Source organism: Musca autumnalis, unplaced genomic scaffold, assembly GCF_047663935.1.
Source record: "Musca autumnalis isolate F117 unplaced genomic scaffold, ASM4766393v1 scaffold_5, whole genome shotgun sequence".
Classification (NCBI taxonomy): domain Eukaryota; kingdom Metazoa; phylum Arthropoda; class Insecta; order Diptera; family Muscidae; genus Musca; species Musca autumnalis.
Window position 1 is genome coordinate 73,544,781 of NW_027412088.1, and position 14,329 is coordinate 73,559,109.

Here is a 14,329-nt window from a genome sequence, read left to right on the forward strand (position 1 = left end):
GTATGGATTTTGCGGCTGTTTGCATGGAGTGGGCAATGCTTTGCCATTGCGCTGATATGTTATCGGGATGAGGAGTGTTTTGATTAAGCAATTGGGCTAGTTGAGTGGAATATGCTGTGGCTCTCTGTTGTGATTGCAGCTTACCGATGTCTAACTTTCGTGTTGTGTCTGTTCGTACTTTGTTTGCTACATTTAAGCGGGTGCGTACCTTTGCTGCAACAAGGTAGTGGTCCGAATCAATGTTTGCGCCTCGGAACGATTGTACATCCAACACGCTCGATTAATGTCTTCCATCTATCACAACATGATCAATTTGATTTCTTGTTTTCTGATCTGGAGACAACCAGGTGCCCTTATGAATATCGAGATGATTAAATCTGGTACTGCTTACTACCATGTTTTTTGCAGCTGCAAATTCTATCAGCCTCATACCATTTTCGGATGTTTCACTGTGGAGGCTGAATTTCCCGACTGTTGGGCCAAAGATATTCTCCTTTCCAATTTTGGCATTAAAATCGCCTAGAATGATTTTAATGTCATGGGCAGGGCAACTGTCATATGTTTCTTCTAAGCGCTCGTAAAATATATCTTTGGTCTGTTCGTCCTTTTCTTCAGTGGGAACATGAGCGCAAATAAAGCTGATGTTAAAGAATTTAGCTATTATTCGAATTGCAGCAAGTCTTTCAATCACTGGAGTGAAGCTAGATACCAGATGTTTTTGTCTCCGACTAACTACAAATCCGCAACCAAACTCATGCTTTACGTCATGGCAGCTATAATACAGTGCGTCACCTTTAGGTGTGGTTGTGACGCCTTTCTCAATCCATCGTATTTCCTGTATGGCAGTAATATCGGCCTTGTACTTTTCAAGTACGTCTGCCAATGCGAAGACTGCACCTTCTCTATAAAGAGTGCGAACATTCCAGGTGCAGATTCGCAGATCATTGTCCTTAAAACGTTTGCGGGGTTCGTCAAGCTTAGAAGGGTTTGTTTTTCTTTTCTTTCGTTTTTTCATAGTAGGCTATTTTTTCTAGGGGAGGGTTACTAAGCCGACGCCCAAATCCAAGTTTTTAACGTTCTTATGGGTGAACGCGCGGCACATGTTAGCTCACTACCTTTAAGGGGTGTTAAAGGCAGTTCCCCAGGTGACACCACGTTGAGGTCAGTGTCCACTTGAGATGAAAGAGGGACCAAGATAAATCCTGGGCTTTGCCATGTTAAAACCGGTCAGGAACGTTGCTTGGTATCTTCCATCCCCTACGTCACCGGGACCCTCATCAACACCCAAAATTTGGTGATGATCTGATGAAAATTGCGACCTGTAGCGTGATTACAAGGTTTAGGTGGACAGACGGACAGACGGACGGACGGACTGACGGACTGACGGACGGACACACATAGCCAGATCGACTCAGCTCGTCAAGACAATCATTTTGGTATATATAAGTATGGGTCTGCGACCATTATTTCGATGCGTTACAAACTTTTTGGGCAAAACCAACTTATAATACCCTCCCCACATAGTGGTGTAGGGTATAACAAAGCCACATCTCGTCAAACAAAAATAACGCTCTACAAAACACTGATACTACCCGTGCTGATGTATAGCTCCGAAGCCTGGGTACTTGCGCAAGCAGACATGGCAGTGCTTGGTGTGTTTGAGAGAAAAATTCTTAGAAAGATCTACGGACCAATTTGCGTTGACGGTGAATATTGACGTCGCATGATAAGTTCAGTTTAGGACCTGCTCTCGAATCGCTTTGATTCTTATTTTAGCAACTTGTATTCACTGGCCCCCATACGACGTTACAAGTTTCATCAGGGGCAAGTCCATACTTCCTGAGAAAATAGCCTGAAAGTTGCACAAAACCCCTATGTGAGGTGGTTGGAGGGCAAGATAACTCTCGAACTGATCTGCCGATTGGGTCAAAAATTTTGGCCTTTGTAATATTTCGTCCAAACATAGTTTAAGTTCGAAGATAAGCCATATCGGTCCGTTCCTTCAGGTACCTCCCCCACAAAATTTCAAAATTGTTCGGAAAAATTGTTCGTCGGTAACTTTTAGCACATCCTAATATATCTACCAGATATAGATCAGGTTCAAATATGGACTATATTTGTCCACATCATCCAGTACCTCCCAAACAAAATTTCAAAAGTTCACTTTAAGACCTGCTATCGAATCACTTTGATTTTTGTTGAAGCAGCTTGCATTCGCTGCATCAATTACGATGGTAAAAGTTTTTTCAGGGTCAAATCCACACTTCTTGAGCAAACAGCCCGAAGGGTGTAAAAACCCCCTAAGGCACCATATGTAGTGGCTGGAGATCCACTTCCATAATGGTCAATGTCGATCCATTCCTTTAAGTATCTCCTCCGCAAAACTTTTGCTCTTTAATCCTAATCAACATTTTTGTTGGTTTATACGCCGAACATTTTGAAAATCCCCTATATGCATACGTTTTTTGGGAAAAATTTGTTTCAATATACACAGGCTGAGGGTATATCTCTGTCGGCCAAGCCGACTGATACTTTTTTGCTTGTTCCTTTTGTAATGCATTCAAATAATCATTTTAGGCGTTTGAAGTTTTTAGCTAAATTTTCTAACCGAATTGGCTATAATTTGGCGCTTAGAGTTCTTCGCCACCAAGAAATATTTGTATAGGTCCACGTTTTGGAATAGCCCCCATATAACGCTCCCTCCCGATTTCAGGTATTTTGAATTTTTTATTGACATTTTCGTCCTAAATTTTATGGAATTTGGCATTTAGAGTTCAAAATGGCCAGACAACTAGTCCAACAAAAATTTAGGACATGGGTCCATGCTTTGATATAGCTCAAATATCACGGTACCATTCATTTCATGTATTTTGAGTGTTTTAGCTATATTTTTTATCGAACTACTTGTATTTCGACATTTGAGGTTCTTAGAGGTCACAACACTTTTTCACCAAAATTAATTAATACCAAGACTTAAATTCCTTGATATCTCCACCCAATATCGAACACAATTTTTTATTAAAATATTAATTTTAAGATAATCAGCAAATGCATCGAATTTTGACGTAGACAATTAATTAAAACACAATTAAGGTATTTCAAATCTGGTTTTTGGTGTTTAAATTATATTTTTTTGTTCGAATATCAATTAAAATCCTAACGGTAAATATGAAATAAAAACACATAAACAATTTGTTTGACAAAAACTTGTTTGTCACAAAAAAAAAACACTTTTTGTCTTTACTTCAATAATGACTGACTGTGAGTTAAGAAACAGATGAAATAACAACAGCAAGAAGATAATGCAAATTGCAAAAAAATCAATAACACTTTTTTTAATTTATTTTATATTTATTTAACAAATTCAGATTGTTCTTCTTTATTATTATTTATTAGCCTACATACACTTAGAGTAAAATGATAAAGTCAATGTTACAATTAATTTTTAACGGCCTCCTAGAGAACAAAGTTTAGAATCAAATCGATCATGTTTGGAAAAAATTGATTGCGAGAAAAATCATTATAGAAATAAATCAAATCGATTTGGCATATGACAACTGCATCTGTTATGCTTGTCAAAACCATAAAAACACATCTGATGCTGTGATGTTGAAAATTTAATTTCAATTACTTATGGCAATTAGTTGAGCTCATCTCAGTAACTAATTGAAAAATTAGTTTTAATTTTGATTGATTTTCTATGCTAAACTTTGTGATATCTTTTTTTAAATATAATTTTTAAGATTTTCATTGCTTTACTGCTGTGAACTTTACCATAATTGTACCTTAATAAAGCTCCAAATGTCCCAAATAATCTCAAATATTTCAGTATCATTTATTGTAATTTTATTAATTTAATTCCCCCATGAATCGATTGTAATCCATTTCTAAACGAAATAAAACTGACGGAAGCCTCAATTATGGGCACAAGACCAAAGAGCACAAATAATGATTGATTGATAAGCCAAACTGGCGGATTATCATAAAAATACACTAAAAATTACCACAAAAGATCAAACTTCATGAATTTTAAAATAGCAAATTCTATGTACAATGTTCGTTAAAATAAATACTTCCAAGTAGGAATTATCTATTCAAATGAAATTTCAATAGAGCCAAGAAAACTGGAACCCAAAAGAAAAAAAAAAAGAAACATAAACTCGTCTAAATCAGAACAAAATATCTCTAACACCGAATATCATAAAAAATAATCGAATAATAACACCCCGAGAGGTTTCATAATAAAATCTACCGGTTTTTATTTTTTTGGCGAATGGTAGCTATAGAATTTTAATCACATTGATCTGCTTTACTGTGGAGAGTATTTAAGAAATTATTCCGTCATCATGGTGTGATCACAAGCTGGTTGCTGGTTGATAATTGGCTGGATTGTGGACTTGTTGGTTTGTGGCTGACAAGTGGTGCCTTGTCTTCTTGGCAATACACAAACCTTTTTTTAATTCGATATCAGAAGTTTTTTTGTTATTTTTTTATTGGCTATTATGTTTGTTAATAAACATATATAGTTTTTATGATCTACCTGTCCGTCTGGCCGTCCGCCTGCCTGTTGGCAAGTACTTGTTTGTAATTTCAAATTTGAGAAGATTACCAATATTTTGCATTTATGTTTCATGTTTGGCTATCGAAATAGTTTTTTGTTCAATGTTTGCTTAAATTTAAATATTTTCTTTGTTCTTTTATAATATTATGTGAGAATTTTTGCTGTTCGGCAATGATTGATCATTTGCCGATGATGACATTCAATTCAACTTAAAACAAGTTATGTTTATGATGTATGTATTAAATAATAAAATTAATTTTATCACATCATAAATGGTTTTAGAATAATATTGAAATTCGAGAAATAGTTTCCAGCAAAAAGTCACATTGCCAAATAATGGATTTACTCACCATTACTTAAGCAACTGCATGTGGCTCAAAATAAATGGTTATTAAACGGCCACTAAAATCCGATAAATGATTTGAAAAAACACAAACATTTAGCTAGAATTTATTCAGAATTTCACCACACTCCACAATTTATAAAGTGTATACAAAATAGCTATTAATGAAAATACCACGCCAGTACCATGCGGAGAATATTGTCCTGATAACGAAAGGCGTTTCTAAGGTCTATTCGGTGGAAAAAAGTCACCCGTCGAAAGCGCTTTCTGCAGGCCTTTTATTACATTTGTTATTTAAAAAATTTCAATTTTTTTAGATAAAACAAATGTCACTACGCACTGTGCGAAATATGGGAACTTTAATCAAAAACAAGTAAAAAGTCGTTAAGTTCGGCAGGGCCGAACTTGTTATACCCTCCACCATAAAATAGTCTTAATTAAAATTGAATAATAAGGGTCCTTTCACAATTTTAGGTGTAACAACTTTTCGACAATGGATAGACACCTACTGCCTCCCACTATTGCTTAAATTACACTGTGAACACAAATGATGGGGCAGAGATAATTCCTTTTGGAGATGAAAGCCCTTGGTGTGTATATTAAAAACCCCGAAGGACAGATGCGCCGTGAGTCGAACTTCCGCGTTATGGCGTGAGGAAATTTTTGCAAGAGACCCTGTAAGCCATCATGAATTAGCATTATATCTTTGTTTGTTGTTTTTGTAGAGCACTTAAGCATCAGTGAACAAAGATATAACGCTAATTCCTGATGGCCCACAGGGTCTCTAACAACAATTTCATCACGCCATAACGCGGAAGTTCGACTCACGGCGGATCTGTCATTCGGGGTTCATAATATACTCACCAAGGCCTTTTTTCCCCAAGAGGAATTTTCTGTGCCCCAGACTTCCACCTCCATTTTGTTGCACATTGTTATCTAATCTAATCTAAAACAAGTGAGCCAAGGTTATAGTCGGGTCGGAGCCGACTATGTGATACCCTACACCACATCCCCTGTGCATAAGCTTTTGACTGGTAAAATTCAAAATATTAAAATTGGGATAGCTTAGCGCCTTTGCTCTGAATGTCTTCATTAATACAGGTCAATTTTATTGAAACGCGTTTAAGTGCATCGTCAGAATAACTGAAATAAAAAAATATAAAAGTGGGATGTATGCCAACCATCAACCATCACATTCCGACCCCCGAATAATATCCGACCATTACCAAAATCACTAGGTTTATTCCTTTGTGGGACCCCCATTAACACCCAAAATTTCGTGACGATCCAATCAAAACTACGACATGTAGCGTGATTACAAAAAATTAAAAAATAGGACGTATTATCCTATATCTCCGTTATTTGGCCACATACGCCAACATGCTTTACATCATTGTAAAGATGGGATTTTCTACTTTCATAGTCGGACTTTGCTTTTGGACGGTCCCCAACCAATGCTGTGCTATTCGTCATTATTATTAAAATCGCAAAAATGAGAAGTTGTGGTTTAATAGCGGCTATTGCGATATCTTCATTGTTTTACCACCTACGACAACCTACGTTACATCGTTGCAAAGGTGATATTTTCTACTTCAGCAGGTTTTGCTTTTGATAGAAGCGGAGATATTCGCTTTGAAATAAAACGTTGACTTTTTCTCCAAATAAGTTGTTTGCCCATTCCGACCCCTGAATATTATCCGACCATCACCAAAATCAATAGGCTTCGTCCTCTGTAGGACTCCCATTAACCCCCAAAATTTCGTGACGATCCGATCAAAATTGCGACCTGTAGCGTGATTACAAAGAAATGGAAAAATGGGATGTATTAACGACTAATGCGATATCTCCGTTATTTGGCCACCTACGCCAACCTACTTTGCATCATTGTAAAGATGAGATTTTCTACTTTCATCGTCAGACTTTGTTTTTGGAAGGTCCCCCACCAAAGCTGTCATATTCGTCATTATTAGTAAAATCGCAAAAATAAAAAGTTGTGTTCTATTAGCGGCTATTGCGATATCTTCGTTATTTGACCACCTACAACAACCTACTTTACATCGCTGTAAAGGTGATATTTTCTGCTTTCATTAACAGGCTTTGCCTTTAATATACCCCTTATAGATACGGAGATATTCGCTTTGAAATAAAACGTTGACTTTTTCCGCAAATAATATAATATAATATATAATATAATATATAATATAAATATAATATAAATAAGGCGATATTTTCTACTTTCATTAGCAGGTTTTGCTTTTGGCATACCCCCTATAGAAGCTGAGATATTCGGTTTGGAAAAAAACATTGTCTTTTTCACCAAAAAAGTTTTTTGCCTATTCCGAACCTAAATATTATCCTACCATCACCAAAATAAATAGGCTTCTGCCTCTGCGGGACCCCCATCAGCACCCAAAATTTGGTGACGATCCGATCAAAATTACGACCTGTAGCGTGATTTCTTTAAAAGTGGAAAAATGGGATGTATTACCGACTATTGTGATATCTCCGTTATTTGGCCACCAACGCCAACCCACTTTGCATCATTGTAAAGACAGGATTTTCTACTTTCATAGCCAGGTTTTGTTTTTGGAAAGTATCCAACAAAAGCCGTGTTATTCGTCATTAGAATTAAAATCGAGTAAATGAAAAGTTGGGTTCTATAAGCGACAACTGCGATATCTTCGTTGTTTGACCACCTACGACAACCTACCATACATCGCTGTAAAGGTGATATTTTCTGCTTTCATTAACAGGCTTTGCCTTTAATATACCCCTTATAGATACGGAGATATTCGCTTTGAAATAAAACGTTGACTTTTTCCGCAAATAAGTTTTTTGCCCATTCCGGCCCCTAAATATTATCCGACCATCACCAAAATCAATAGGCTTCTTCCCCTCCGAAACCCTCATCAACATCCAAAATTTGGTGACGAGCCTGCAGCGTGATTACAAGGTTTAGATGGACAGACGGACAGACGGACAGACGGACGGACACACATAGCCAGATCGACTCAGCTCGTCGAGACATTCATTTTGGTATATATAAGTATGGGTCTACGACCATTATTTCGTTACAAACTTTTTGGCCAAAACCAACTTATAATACCCTCCCCACATAGTGGTGTAGGGTATAAAAATGTGTTCAGCTAGGTGAAAGGTACCACCTACGGGGTGATATCAAAGAGTCAACCTATCTTTAAATTTTTTGGCGAAAAGTTTTATAGCTTCAGGGAACTGCAAGATTCAAATTGAGGGTAGTTTCATCAAAACAATGTAGACCCTCAAAAATGGACCCATGTTGACGAATTTTAGTGAAGAAATTTCGTGACCACTGAAAATTCCCGAAAATCGGGCGGCACAGTTACATGGGGGGATATACCAAAACATGGACCTTTGTATATTGACGATTATTGTTGAATAGACAAAATTGTAGCTAAAATTCTCAAAATACCGATCATTACAGCTAGTTCGGTTAAAAATTGCAGCTAAAATTCTCAAAATACCGAAAATCGGAAGATACCGTTATATGGGGGCTATACCAAAACATGGACCTATGTTGGCGATGTTTGGTGGAGATGTTTCATGACCACTGAGAACCTCAAATGGCAAATTACAGTTAGTGGCCTCATCGTCTCACCATAACATCGGTTAAAAATTGTAGCCAAAATTCTCAAAATACCGAAAATTGGGAGGTACCGATATATGGTGACTATACCAAAACATGGACCTATGTTGACGATGTTTCGTGGAGATGTTTCATGACCACTGAGAACCTCAAATGTCAAATTGCAGATAGTTCGGTTACAAATTGTGGCTATAATTCTCAAAATACCGAAAATCGGGAGGTACGGTTTAAAGGGGGCCATACCAAACCATGGACCTATGTTGACGATGTTTGGTGGAGATGTTTCATGACCACTGAGAACCTCAAATGTCAAATTGCAGATAGTTCGGTTACAAATTGTGGCTATAATTCTCAAAATACCGAAAATCGGGAGGTACCGTTATATGGGGGCTAAAACAAAACATGGACCTATGTTGACGATGTTTGGTGGAGATATTTCGTGACCACTGAGAACTTCAAATGGCAAATTACCGCTAGTTCGCTTAAAAATTGTAGCTAAAAATCTCAAAATACCGAAAATCGGGAGGTACCGATATATGGGGGCTATACCAAAACATGGACCTATGTTGACGATGTTTCGTGGAGATATTTCATGACCACTGAGAACTTCAAATGGCAAATTACCGCTAGTTCGCTTAAAAATTGTAGCTAAAAATCTCAAAATACCGAAAATCGGGAGGTACCGATATATGGGGGCTAAAACAAAACATGGACCTATGTTGACGATGTTTGGTGGAGATATTTCGTGACCACTGAGAACTTCAAATGGCAAATTACCGCTAGTTCGCTTAAAAATTGTAGCTAAAAATCTCAAAATACCGAAAATCGGGAGGTACCGATATATGGGGGCTATACCAAAACATGGACCTATGTTGACGATGTTTCGTGGAGATATTTCATGACCACTGAGAACCTCAAATGTCAAATTGCAGTTCAGTTAAAAATTGTGGCTAAAATTCTCAAAATACCGAAAATCGGGAGGTACCGTTATATGGGACTATACCAAAACATGGGTCTATACCCATAGCCTTTGGGATAAAAGTTTGTTGATCACTAGGAACCCTAAGTGCCAAATTATAGCTAATTCGGTCTCCAAATGTGGCGAATAACGTCAAAATACTTCAAATCCGGAGGTACCGTTATATGGGGGCTATACCAAAGAGTGGACCGATATAGCCCAACTTCGAACTTGACCTGCCTATGGAAAAAATACCCTCGGGTGCAAAATTTCAGCACTCTATCTCAATTATTGCGGACGCTAGAGTGATTACAACAGACGGACAGACGGACGGACAGACGGACATGGCTATATCGTCTTAGAATTTTATCCTGATCAAGAATATATATACTTTATAGGGTCGCAAATGAATAGTTCGATGTGTTACAAACGGAATGACAAACTTAATATACCCTCCATACTATGGTGGAGGGTATAATTAAAGTACATAGAACTAGTGATATTTTTGTTGTACTCAATTGCTAAGTATCCCACGACAAATGCCTCATATTTAGTTTTGCGATTTACCCCACTTTTGTTTTACAATATTTATTTTCACTAAAATGATTCTAGCTTTGCTTAAATAATAGGGTGATTAAACAAATGGTAAGCCAGATGACTACACGGAAAAAAATATTTCAAGAATTTTTACATATTTTAGTTCTTGATGTAGTTTTTTTCATACGGTGCGATACCTCACATAAAATACATCCGAAAGCCACTATTTTTTTTTTTCAAAAATATGTACGATTTTCATGAGATGAAAAATCATTTTCCTATTTTCCGTCATTCCCATCATTTGCTCTCATATTTCCTCTCTTGTTTGGAAAATGTTCTCAACTTTGTTCCCTTTTTTTTTGAGTGGCCTCATCGTCTCACCATAACATTGACACTGTATCAAGAAACCACAACAAAACACAACCTGACCACGGCAGGGGGTTCTTTCGTACCGGATTGACCCGGAACAACACAAAACCAATGTTCCGGCCAGCGGCTGCCACCTCAGTGTGTACATGTTCGTATTTGTTTCGTTTTTCTGTATTGGGAGCAGCATATCCCGAAATGCCTGCTCCGAATTCTATTGGTCCGAGCCGGGACGGAGGAAAACCCAGTACCAATATATCAGTTTGTCACATCAGCATCTTCACCCACATCCAACCTTCGGTGAGATGCAATAGATGTCAGGAGTGGGTGCATTTAAGGGGTTGCTCTGGACTCGTCCACGTGAGGGACTACGACAGGGACTATGTTGCTGCATGCTGTGTGAACACAGTCCCCAGTGAGTCGTCGTCGGATTACGAGACTCCCTTGTCATCTGATTACGAAACTCCCCCGCAGTCCCCTCGACAACAACCGCACACGCAGCCTTTAACACCAGCCGTTGTTGTCCCAATGTCCGAAAATGCAGCCGTTTTGCAATTGAATGCAATGGACTCCGAGGTAAGATCGAGGAGTTGGTAGATTTTATGAGTCGGAAGAACATCAAGGTCGCGGCGGTGAAGGAAACCAAGCTGAACAACAACCACAGCTTAGAGCATTGTGATGGTTACAATGTTCTGAGGAAAGCTCGCACCAGAAGTGGAGGTGGGGGATTGGCTTTCCTATTGCACCAGTCTGTCCAATACAGACATATCCCGATTGAGCCTGTCTCTACTGACCCGTACATGGAATGTATGGGGGTAGCAGTCAGGTGTGGAGCTGCCAAGATAGAGTTGCTGAATGTATACATCCCGCCGAGAAATAGCTGTATCCCTGATTATAGGCCTGACATTAGCCCGCTCTTGCCAGGTCATAATCGTCTGGTCCCTGGGGATTTTAATACGCATCATGATATGTGGCATTCGGCCCTCGGAAACGACCAGAGAGGTACAGCGCTGGCTGAGCAGATTGATAGCTCTACGTTTTGCACGGTCAATGATGACGCCCCTACCAGAATTAGAGGAGAGTGTCACAGTTCGCCTGACATAACCATCGTGTCACCTGGTCTGACAATTGACGTTACCTGGCAACCCGTCATTTCCCTTGGATCAGACCATCTCCTCATAATTGTCTCCATTAGCAGACCACCCGACTTCATCGCCTCTGAACGCCGCACGTTCGTCAATCATAAAAAAGCTGATTGGCCGGGTTTCAGAGAGTTCACCAATCACCGCTTCAGAGAATTGCCCAATCCATCTGATGTTCGGGTAGCGGAAAGGACGTTCCGGGACATCATCACTGCTGCAGCCGCTCGCCATATCCCTGCTGGTCGAATACCCGAAGTAAGACCAAATTTCCCAGCAGAGGCGTCGGGATTAGCAAATGAGCGTGATGAGCTTCGTCGTATCAACCCCAATGACCCCAGAGTCAGGGAGCAACACTGGAAGTTAACAGGCTGGTCGGCGAGCATTAGCGGAATAAATGGTTAAATCATCTGAAGAGCTGCAACATTGGAGCCGGTATAGGTGAATTGTGGGCAACGGTTAAGTCACTCTCGAACCCTGGAAGAAGGGAAGATAGGAGCTCAGTCACGTTTGGCGACGTTACGTTGACTGACCCGAAGAGGTGCGCAAGTAATTTCAATCGACAGTTTGTCGAGCATCCCGAGAGTGACAGGGCGAAGAGAAGAGTATTACGTCGCATCAGATCTCTTCCTGCCGAGGATGAACCACCACAATTTACAATGGATGATGTTGCCAATGCCATCAGGAACGCTAAATCATCCAAAGCGTTGGGCTCTGAGGGAATCTCCATGGTAATGTTGAAGCAGCTGGATGAGCCGGGAGTCGAGTATCTCACCAAAGTCTTCAACTTGTCGCTAGCCACCCTCGTTGTTCCCGAAGTCTGGAAAATGGGCAGGGTGGTCCCACTACGGAAGCCAGGCAAGGATGTCAGCAAAAGTGAATCGTACAGACCGATTTCGCTTTTGTCGCCCGTAGCAAAGACACTTGAGGCCTTGCTCCTCCCCAGTATCAGAAATAGCTATCAAATTGCCGATCATCAACATGGATTCCGTAAGCAGCACAGCACGACAACAGCGCTGCACGCCATTACCACATATATCTGTAAAGGACTCAACCAGAGACGGCCGTGCGATAGAACAGTGATGGTGGCTCTTGACTTATCAAACCCCTTTGATACAGTCAGGCACTCCACGCTGTTTGAGGACATTGAGCAGACAACCCTCCGGCCAAGCTTGAAACGTTGGATAGTCAACTATATGTGTGGACGCCAGTCGTACGTGGAATTCAGGAATAAGAAGTCCAATCCCCGTAGAGTGAAACAGGGAGTTCCCCAAGGTGGGGTGATATCTCCGGAACTGTTTAACCTCTACCTCTCCTGTATTCCACCCCCTCCAGACGGCATTGAGATCGTGACGTATGCGGATGATTGCACGATCCTGGCGTCGGATACCTATCCTGGAACATCTGTGAAAGACTGAACAACTATTTAACCCATCTTACCACCTTTTTCCATTCGAGGAATATACAGATTTCCCCCACAAAATCTACAGCCACTCTGTTCACCACATGGACAGCGCAGTTTGGACGTGAGTTGAATGTTGTGGTCGACGGTAGCAGAATTCCGACCACAAACTGCCCTAAAATTTTAGGGGTCACATTCGACACTACATTCACGTCGTGCGCACACGCCACAACTATCTGCGACAAGTTAAATAATAGTAGGAACAAGGTCCTCAAGTCCCTGGCCGGCAGCACTTGGGGTGCAGATAAAGAAACCTTGGTGGCCACGTATAACGCGATAGGTCGGTCTGTGGTAAGCTATGCGGCTCCAGTCTGGTCCCCGAGATTGTGTGTTTCGAACTTGAAAAAGATTCAAACTTGCCAGAATGCCGCCCTGAGAACAGCGACAGGGTGCCTCCTCAAATCTTCAGTAGACCATCTACATGATCAGACAAAAATTCTTCCTGTAAAGCAACACAATGAGATGCTTTCGTTGCAGTACCTGCTTGGATGTTATCGTGTGAGCCATCCCAATAACCATCTTGTGGGTATGCCCGGCCCATTCAGGGAGATCAGGAAGGATATCCATGCTCTAGAGGGAGAGGTCCAACGATGCAGGAGACAACCCCTAGATCAACAAGCATATCAAGCAGGATTGAATAGCATTCACACGGACGCAGTTGCCAAGGCCTTAAGCAATTATAGTGTGAATAAAGTACTCGGAGTACATCATCCATCTATCGCAGCTGAGGAGCGTCAGCTGCCACGACAAACCAGAGTAGTTCTGGCTAAACTACGCTCGGGATATTGCAGTCGCCTAAATTCGTATTGGGCGGAAATCGTTCGCGCCGTGCAAGACATATGCCCAGTATGCGGCATGGGACCGCACGACACACAGCACCTTTTTAACTTCCCCGCCAAACCTACCCATCTAACTCCAGTGGATCTGTGGCTACATCCCATCGAAGCAGCCACTTTTCTGGAACTGGAGATAGACCCAGATCCAGATTGAACAGAGGTACAAACAAATAAACATAACATAAACACTGTTACAACAACAACCTGACTGTAATACAACTAAACGCTTTACGCTAAACTACACCGCTATAGCAACCCAGCAAATCAAATGTCGGATGTCCGACACATCTGAACAATTTCGGAAGCAAACTTGTTTAGATTTTGTTCCGATTTCTAAACAATTTTTCGAAGGGGAATTCGTTCAGATTTCGTTTCGAATTCGGAGCGAATGTCGTAACTGAATTTCCCTTCGAATATACCAAGATTTTTTTTCCGACTTCGGTACGAATTCGGGCGAAATGTCGGAAACAATTTCCCTTCGCGCAACAACCACCTTTTGTAT